At 42.9% G+C, this 10,170-nt stretch overlaps 1 protein-coding gene across 3 annotated transcripts in view; it reads left to right on the top strand.

Moving 5' to 3' along the window:
* The first annotated feature begins 303 nt into the window (after window positions 1-303).
* Window positions 304-10,170, top strand: part of FREM1 (FRAS1 related extracellular matrix 1) — a 145,797-nt gene continuing 135,930 nt past the window's right edge. For 2 of the 3 annotated variants that reach the window (XM_046664862.1, XM_046664860.1), the window contains exon 1: window positions 304-527. The gene's annotated coding sequence lies outside the window, so the exon portion shown is untranslated. Of the gene's footprint in view, window positions 773-10,170 lie in introns of all 3 variants that reach the window. The other variant, XM_046664861.1, reaches the window with a different exon arrangement.

Here is a 10,170-nt window from a genome sequence, read left to right as displayed (position 1 = left end):
GTGTGTATGTACCTATGTGTGTATAGTATGTGTGAGTATACACACACATGGGTGTGAAAGCACGTATGTGTGTGCCTTGTCTGTGTGCGGGTGTGTGTGCACTTATGCGCACGTGGGTGCCTGTGTGTGGTGTGTTTGAGTGACTGTATTTGTAGTGTGTGTATGTGTGCCCATGTGTGTGTGAGCCTGTGTGTCTGTGAGCTGCGGGTGGGAGAGGCAGTTTCGGCTCAGCCAGTGGCGGAGCAGTTAGAACAGAACTAATAGTGAGAAAGGAAGCTGGGGAGAGTCTGGGAAGAGAAGCAACCGACCTTATTAACAAAAGCTCAGTTTTGTCCCTGCGGACCCAACCAGCAGAAGGGACTGGACGAGCTGTGGCTCTCTGCCAGAGGGGTCGGGCGCCCTGCAAACAGTTGCAGGCATCCTTTATCATGCCCTGCTCAGAGGGAGTCCTGAGGCTTGGCAGTCTTGAAGTTTTCAAAGCCGCAGCAGCAGCAGCTTCAAGAAGACCAGCAAAGACAGTGGAGTGTGTATGTGACCTTCAGTTCTACATTTTCTTGTTGGGTGGGTTAATGGATTTTTAGTACAAAGAAAGCTAAAACTCAGCTGACCTGAAAGACTGGAATTTCAGCTCTCTTTCCTTCCCTGGCTTGTTTTTCCTCCCCCTTCCTCTCAAAGTCCTTTAAACCAGAGATTACCGGGTCAGTGACTCTTATCCCGCCTGCCTGGGCCAAGGGTTTCTAGCTTTTTGGCTTGGAAAGGAAAACCACTATCTGTAAGTATCTGCTTTATGTACTTGCTCTCATCTTGACTGTGACGGTTCTGTTAGCAGAATGCCCCAGGGGTTGTTTGCGTGTTAACATTAACTCGAAGTGAGGATGCGAGAAGTATTTAGAGTCTGCTTGCAGAAGTTTAATTCTCATGCAAACTCAGAAAGTGACAACTTGCAGTGTAAAAAACCATATGCCAAAAAGAGGAGTCTCTTTCTTATGTAACACGAATTCGTAACTCTCTTCTGAATCCATCCCAATGGCACTTACCAATGAAATAACCATTTTTAAATTTTGTATTTTTTTTCCTTCCAGATCAGAATGTTTCTTCTCAGATAAGGGAAATGGCAAAGGAAAAAGTTCCAAATTTAACAATACAGATAATATCCTCATAGTATAAAGATATAGAAATTTGAATGAAATGATTTTTGGATACCTTTGCCTTAGTTGAGTTATATGTGGATATATATTTTTAAAAGCATGCTTCTGTTATTATGGGGATGAGACAGGGTTGGAAGGCAAAGAAATCGTATTGTCTTGAAGTTTTTGACTGATTTTTAAGCTCTTTCTGCTCATTGCTTAGAAATGGTCCAGAGACCTTGGTGCTGTAATAAGTACTTTTTTTTTTTTGGTTTTCACCTGGATCACAGGAATAATTTTCAAGGCATTTAATTTTCATTTCTGCTTTTTTTTTTTTTTTTTGCTATTGTGCTCTGTCCTGTTGCGTGGTGTGAATTACAAAGCTTAAAAAGAGCATTTCCGGGGGCTGGTCGGAGTTTATGGCCTGGGAATCTTGCTGGAGAGATTAACCTCTTCAGGGCTGCTTCGCACAGGCGAACTGGTGATCCAAATGCTCTTCAGGTTTCTGCTCTGGAAAACGGGTCCTGCCATTTCCGGCTGCACTTTGAGCTTAAGTTGCTTTAGTCCCCTGCCTACACTTGATAAAAGTGTCTTCAGTGTAACTCTAGGAAAATGTTTACTACCTTTGCTGTTTCTCTCCAAAAAAGAGTCTCAAAACTCAGTGCGCATAAGGACCACTTGGGTGCTTGGTGAAAGGCAGGTGCCGAGGCCACACCCCCAAAGGATTTTAGACCTGGGGTGGGGCTGGGAATTTACCCAGGGATGCTGATGCAGGTAAGATCACACTTGGATAAGCACTACTCTCCATTGTCCTTGACAATTAAATTCTCACCATGTACTTGGTTAATATTAAACCTCGTATCTAAATAATAAGCTGGAGTTTGAGCTGATGCTGAACAGAGGTAATGTGCAACGTGGTCTTGCATGCTTGGCTGACAAACCAAGGATTTTAACCAGTTTTCCCACTAACCTCATCTCTTTTTTCTTGCTTCCCTTTCCATCTCCGCCTTTCCATTCCCATGAGCGAAAAAGGGAGTTGGGCAAAGGAACCTGCCCGCCATGTTCGCCTGCCTCCATGTGTGGGGCTGTGTGATCTGACTGCCTCCGAATGGCCAAGCAGTGTTTGTCTTGGAGATTATAACCAGGGCTGTTCTTAACTTTTTCTCGGCCTCCTGGGGATGCTCAGCTCCTGGCAATGGGCTAGGCTGAGTTGGAACAAACTGAGCTGGATTATTTCTTGAGACGTTCAGAAGCAGTAATTCCTAGAAACTGAGTTTAGACTGGACCAACCCACAAGAATTGGGAGAAACAGGAAGTGATTCCTCTGTCATGTCGAGGTCCTCATTTGACAAAATATGAAAGAATTCAGCCTCCATCCCTATCCCCATCCCCAATGACATTTTATGGCATATTTACAGTAAAAAGAAAATAAGATGTGGTCATCAGCGCCCCTTTTCTTTTTTCCCTTTCTTCTTTGCAAACACTTGCAGGTACCTGCTACATGCCAGGCTCCATGCTAGTTTCCAAGGACGGCAAAAAATCACTGTGTATAATATGGACAGAGTCCTTGTCCTCATGGTGTTTCAAATCTTAGCTGCTGCTAACCAATCTTGGATGAGCCACCTAATTTCTCTAACCTTCACTTCCTCCATCCATAAATGAAAGGGTTGAATGAAATGATACCTCTGATATTCTGACCTGAGGGAAATAGCTTAGTCTTCTAAACACAGATATGGGTGAATGAGAGCTTTACAGCATTTTCTTTGCGAGCAGTCCCAAAGATTTGGCTTACTGCTTTTCTTAATGTTTTTCAAAAATATCTTTCAAATTTTCTTTCTCTCACAGAGAACCAAGACTGCCCATTTAGGGAGTTAGACAAATGCTACCTTTTCAGAGCTCTCAGTCATTCCTCACAATGGGGGACCCTGTGACTCTCTAGAAAGGCTGTTTTCCTGGGCCAGGTTACACAGGACGGCAGCCTCTTATCTGGTCTGCGTCTGGTGTTGCTACCCCTTTGGAGAGCTGGGTGGTCTGGACAGGGCTTGCTGGCTTCCATACTTGCACAGCTTGCAACCTGACCTTTCATTCAAGTGATTTAATAGCTTTTGTGCTACCAGGTGAGAGGCTCAAACAGAGACCTTTGAGGGGCTGGGAGAAAAAACAACTCCCTAATGAAATCTTGCATTTTCTCTGTACTGCAGTGATTGGGGCAACATTTCAAAGGGCTCTAAAACTTGGCCATCAAGATAAGAAAATATAACTGTGATCTATGTGCTTTTCTGACAAATGTAGCCTCCAGCTGTCTGAAGATATTATGTTTGGGTGGGAAACTACTCATTGGAGAACAGAGTACAGGAATCTTGCAAAGTTAAGATATTTTTCTGGGCCTCTCGTTAGTAAGTTTAAGGGAGATGGCAAAATAGTCTTTGGTTTCACTCTTATCCACTCCCTGTTTATGATATGGTGTCAAAAGTACTCTTTTTGTGCATTACCCGAAAGCTGCTAAGACTGTAAGGTACTCTTTACCCTCAACTTTATCCTTGAAACTTTCCTATCTGGGTTCCTTAGAGATGGGAGCAGATAGCACTCCAGGACTCACTCAGCTGCAAGTCCTTCTGCTGGTGTGTGTTCCACCTCCCCGGGGCCTCATCTCTGCATTCTATCAAGTGTTATCAGCTGCTCGGGACTTAACAAATGCTCCCTGAATTCTTCTCTTAAAATAAGTGAACCAGGACTTTGTCTCATGAGGTCGCACTCAATGACATGGTATCTTCATTCCAAGGTCTACATTTCTTATTAGCACAAAAATTCTTCATTTTGTAAATCATAAGGCAAAATCATTGTATAGTTAGGAGAACTTCAGAAAGGATCAAAATTCCATGATGAAGATTTATCCAACTGTTTAAAAGTTGTTTGGTGTTTCCTGTCAAATCCCTTTCATAGCCCAGATTTGCTTTTCCTGTAAAAGCGATTCTTCTCCTTGGAAAGACAACACAGTGACAACACAACAGCAATACTTTAATTTTGTTTTATATAAATCTTCCCCTTTGTTATAACATAATAGGATAATTCTATTTCATCCAATAAGCATTACCGATTGTTTTGAAACCAAAAGGTAGTATTGATAGGAGAGCCCAAATATTAAATCAGAGTGGTGTAGCAGAAAAAAAGTATGGCCATTGAATAAATTTCAGCTAAGTTCCAATCCTCAGCTGCAATATTCCTTGGTTCTGCAATGTTGGCCAAGTGACTTAGCCAGTTTCCTCAGGAGTAAAATGAGGGTATGGCTACTCACCTCACCAGGTGTTTATAAGGGCTTAAAGGTATTTTGAAAGCACCTAGCATGATACATGATGTATGATAAGTGCTCGATAAATATTTCTTCTTTGAGAGAGGGCTAACACAGGTGTGAAGGCTGAAAGAATCAAGCCTATGGCAAGCCGCTCAATTTATAGGTGAAAAGAAAAGAGAAATGGAAATAAAGCTTTCTTCCAGATCTCATTGACTGGGCAGATAGATCTCAACCCACCACTACCCCAGTCTTGAACTCTGATTAGCAGATTGAGTAGAGGCGAGAAACAGATCCGTGAGCTCACAGAATATCAAAGCGATCTGTATGGAGAGATCTCTGCAAGGGTGATGTGACATTCCCTCTGTCCTCATTTCTTCTTGACTCTCCAGAATTGGAGACTTTTATAGCTCTTTCAGATAAACATATAAGGAGAGAAATTGTTTTGTTTTTCTTAGGATTTTCTCCATTGTAGGAGGGGTCCAACCTCAGGAGGAAATATTTGTTTGAGAATTTGAAACCCTGGGATTGCACCATGCTCAGCCTATAAACTATCACCTAATGGAATGACGTAGCCATTCAAACATGCAGCTCTCACTTTCACCAGGTTTTCTTATAGGTCCAGTGTTTGCAATGGGATGTCAGTAACTCAGCTGATAATTATTGAGCTTCTCTGTACCAGGCACAATGACCAGGGCTGGAGACACATAAGCGAGCAGAACAATCATGGCTGTTATCTTCGAGAAGTTTACAGACTTGGGTAAAAGGCAGATGTTTGTTAAATGACTGCAAATAAACAATTAAATGCCTGTAGCAGGCATTTAGCAGGGCATAGGGGTGGGAAGTCTCCAGCAGGTGATTGTGAACGTGTATCTGGAGGTTACGGGAGAGGGTAGAGATACCTAAGTCTAGAGGTGATAGCCAAAGGCCGTGGGAGTGGATATGTAGGAGAAGTCAGTAGAGGTCAAATTTTTAAGAAATGCTACATTTTTAATGTTGCAATGAGACCAAGAGAGGAGAAAAAAGAGGGTAGAAAGAGAAGGAAGAGCGATAAAAGACCACAGACTGGGTGGCTTCAACAACAGAATTTATTTTCTAACAATTCCAGAGGAGAAGTCTAAGGTCAAGGTGCCGGTAGGGTTGACTCCTTCTGAGGCTTCCCTCTTTAGCTTGTAGATGATTATCTTCTCCCTGTGTCTTCATATGGTCTTCCCTCTGTACCCGTCTGCCGTAATTTCCTCTTTTTATAAGGACATCAGTCGTATTGGTTTAAGGCCCACCCCAATGACCTCACTTTAACTTCATTACCTTTTTAAAGACCTTATCTTTAATTACAGTTGCATTCTGAGGTACTGGGGGTTAGGATTTCAACATATGAATTTTGGGGGAACAAATAACTCCCAACACCAGCCCAAAATACCATGCCACCAAGTCAAGACTACTGCTTGGTGTTAATTAGCTGATCTTCCAAATTCTGAAGAACATTACTACAGCAAAAGGAAATAGAATAAAACCAGTAGCCTCATAAACCATTTAAAAATCAGTCAAAATACACTCTGGTTTTAGAGTGTGGCTTCAAGATGAGGTGACAGGGAAAGTTTCTCAGGCAGGACTAGCTTTGCACTTTCAAAAATCCCAGATGGAACCCATTTTATCTTTCTCATTTGGCCATAAAGCCTGTGTGGTGCTGATTTGACTATTCAGGTTAGGAGGGAGCAGTGTGCCACGTGCAGCATTTTGCATTACAGAAGCTACGTGGCCTCACCCATTGATTATTGCTGAATTGCTTTATTGGGAACTATTGGTCTTTGCTCCCCAGTAAAGAGATGTTTTCTGGTCTGTAGATTTGTAAGTTGCTTTGGTGCTGGGCTCCTTGTAGTCCGTGGAAATCGCAGGCTACGGGATTCAATGGTAGGAGGACTCTGGAGTCCTCATATATCTCTTCCCCACTGTAGTGCTTGCCTGTGTTAAGAATAGTAAATGATGGGGCCAGCCCCATGGCCGAGTGGTTAAGTTCGCGGGCTCCACTTCGGTGGCCTAGGGTTTCACTGGTTCCAGTCCTGGACGTGGACATGGCACTGCTCGTCGAGCTATGCTCAGGTGGCATCCTACATAGCACAACCAGAAGGACCTGCAAGTAGAATATACAACTATGTACTGGGGGACTTAGGGGAGAAGAGGAAGAGGAGGAGGAGGAGGAGGAGGAGGGGGAGGAGGAGAACAAGAAGAGATTGGCAACAGACGTTAGCTCAGGCGCCAATCTTTAACACACAAAAAAAAAGAAAGAAAGAAAAAGAAAAAAGGGGCCGGCCTTGTGGCCGAGTGGTTAAGTTCGCGTGCTCCACTGCAGTGGCCCAGGGTTTCACTGGTTCGCAGGTTCGCATCCTGGTCATGGACATGGCACCACTCATCAGGCCTCGTTGAGGTGGCGTCCCACATGCCACAACTAGAAGGACCTGAAACTAAGATATACAACTACGTACCAGGGGGAATTGGGGGAGATAAAGCAGAAAAAAAAAAAAAAGAGATTGGCAACCGTTGTTAGCTCAGGTGCCAATCTTTAAGAAAAACAAAAGAAAAAGAAAAAGAAAAAAAGACTTACAAAAAAAATGCTACCTATTATTAAAAAAAAGTATGGTAAATGATGACAAACGTGTTGGCTAATGGGGACATGGTCAGAGATCACGTGGTGTTGCACAGCAGGCTTGCTGTCATGGACAGCCCAGTGCTTACAGCTACCACGTCTGAATACTTAGCTCTATGGCCAGAGAGACCTGAAGTTAGGACCTTAAGACCCAAGTCTTCAGACTTCAGACTTTGAAGACCTAGACATTTCAGACTTTCTAAGACTAAGACTTAGGACTTAAGACAATAACATAAGGAGCTCATGTGCTCATGGCGTGAGGGCAATTGAATGTCCGTATAATTAACAACAACAACCGCAGCTATCTTTACACAAATCTCGTGAAATCGATATTATGAATCCCCACTGTACAGATGATGAAAGCAAGGCTGAGAAAGTTCAAGTAACGTATTTTTATCATAGGTTGCATTTCTTTCTAAACATTAAAGTCTTCAAAAAGCGAACCATTTAGTCAAAGTGCTCATCCTTAGTTCAAAGGCTTAACTGAGGTCTGTCTACTAAGAGATGTGTGAACTAAAGAGTGTGACATAAATGTCATGCATTATTATCTGGCTTTCTTTTTATATAAAAAGAAAAAAACAGTTTTATTTAAAAAAAGGAATTGATTCCTTTTTTTCCTTCAAAAGATTGATTTTTGTTTTTCGTTATTGAGTAGAAAATTGCTTATCCCAAATGCAAGGCTGGAGATCATGAGATGGGCTCCAGTGGACAAGATTGAGGTTCATGACCACGTTATGAAGTGTTGTAAGAGACTGAGATAATGGCCATTGTTTCATTGAAGAATTGACAAGAAGTAATCGGTACATTAGGAACACGAAGGAGAATTAGACTTTGGAGTGATGCGAGAGATTTTTAATTTATGAACCAGAAGATCTGAATGTTTCTGCTTTGCGGCAGATAATTAAGCAGCCTCAAATCTCCTGATCTGATCAATAATGACTTTTGGGAGATCTATTACTTTCTGCCTAAACCCAAATGACCATTTCTATTACGTCTTGAAATATCACACTATGAAAAAAAAGCATGGAAAAAATATTAGCCTTGTGAGTAATAAAATTTATTGCTGTAATATGCATATTTAACTTTGTCTTTAAAGATTCACAGCAAGGGAAAAGTTAGAATGCAAGAGAAACTGGTGCTAGCACAAAATTTTACTAGTTAAACTTTATGTTAATGTTTTTTATTTTAGCCTTTGTTTGCTTTCTAACAGTTTTGCTAATTCAGGAAGCTACTGCCTTGTGTCTGTACATGTCACACGTGTGACTGGCTTCCTAAGAATGGCTCTCCCAGTCAGGCTGTCAGGAAAAGTTCCTTCCTTTCCTCTCTGTCTGGGGCCATCCTATCTTCCTCTCCTCTTCCCCATCCCTCCCCCAACCACCTCCAAACTGGGTCTTGCTTCTAGCCTCTTTCCGGGGCAGGTCTTATAGGTGGCGTCCCCAGCCCTAGCCCCACCACCTCACTCTACCCTGATGGTTTTCTGACACCCAAAGGACCTAACTGCGGTCTTTGGGCATGAAAGCTCCTTTTACCTCTTCCTATACTTAAAGGAGAAGAAAATACAGTGCAGTTGTTTACAGCAGTGATTGCCAATCCTGGCCGCTCATTAGAATCACCTAGAGAACTTTGAATTAAGATGCATGGGTCCCACCCAGACAAATTAAATCAGAAACTCTGGGCGAGATGCTTGAGTGATCGTGATGTGAAGTCAGAGATGGGACCTGCTAGTTTACAGGTGGCATTAGAGGCAACTCTTTCACCGTGGTGTGTTTCCCATTGTCATCAATAAGGCAGGCCATCATTAGCCCTCGCAAGGACTGTTGGCTTCCTTCTGAGGCAGTGGAGTAGGGCTGAAGCCATGAGAGTGAAATCTCTTTTGCAGCCAGTACTTTTCCTTGGACCATGGGAGACATCAGGGTCAGCCACCACATTGCACAACTCCAGGGGACACCATTCACTTTGTGGTCTGTGAAAACAGCACCCCTGGCAGCCATGGAGCATGGTCACAACGTGCACGGTGCCCTGGAATTTGGTGAGCTGAACTGAGTGAAACTGAGTAAAGGAATCTCAACACCTTTGGCCAACACTTTACAGGACAGATGTGTTAGTGTGCTTTCCCAAGGAAATATCTCCCACCGTGATGAGTTTATGCAGTGCCCAGGGATGTTGCAGTTTGAACGGCATTTGTCAGCCAGCCTGGACACTGTGCCTATGTTAAATATGTTCTCACTTCTAGACAAACGATTTGCAAACTAAGTTTTGGAGATAGCCTACTTGTGTCTTGGAGACTCTAAGAAAGTATTTTAGCCAAGATTGCTGTGTGCTCCATGTTTTTCTCTCTTTTAAAATATTTCTCTGACTTATTGGTGTTTGCAATTGTTATACGATGCCGTTCTTGTGCATTGCTGTAGTCTCCTGCACAGATTTACTCCACAGTAAGTCATCTAATCAGGCATTCAGATACTTTATTTGCAGCCTGTGATGTTTATGGAGATTTTGTGTTTGAACCAGCACTTGAAGCATTTTTAATCCCACTGCCAGAGAGCATCCTCCCATGCTCCCATCTCTGTAGCCCACCCCAAATTCTCCCAAAGTGAGCAGACCCAGTTTTGGTCTTCTTAATGTAGTTAAGCTCAGTGGGCCACAAAGGCATCAGGGACTCACGCATGTGGATGGGGAACTAGCACAGGCATTGGGTGTGCATTCTCATGTGGGGCCTCAATGTGGGAGAATGTCCTGTGGGCCAGTGAGACCTGATGGCACTTGAGTGGCACTTGAGTAGCTGGGGATATGCAGATCCTCAGAAAGGACAGAGCAGTCCAACCTGGCTAAAATCATGCTTAGTCGCCAATTGCCTATTCCTGTGATTGGCAAGAAGTCACTGTGGTTTGCCTTGTTTCTTTTTTGTTGCTGATGGCCCCGCACTGCTCTATAGAAAATTTTCTAGCTCTGTCTGAGTGTTACTGGAGAGTCAATTCAACCTAAATCATGGAGCATGGCAAAAGATGGCTCAACTAATAACTTTTTTTTAATTAATAAATTTTGGGTTTTGGCAGATTTAGGTTGATAGAAAAATTGAACAGAAAGTACAGAGAGTTTCACATACACCCCCT

This window comes from Equus quagga, chromosome 6 (assembly GCF_021613505.1).
Source record: "Equus quagga isolate Etosha38 chromosome 6, UCLA_HA_Equagga_1.0, whole genome shotgun sequence".
NCBI classification, from domain to species: domain Eukaryota; kingdom Metazoa; phylum Chordata; class Mammalia; order Perissodactyla; family Equidae; genus Equus; species Equus quagga.
This window is presented reverse-complemented; position numbering and strand designations above follow the sequence as displayed.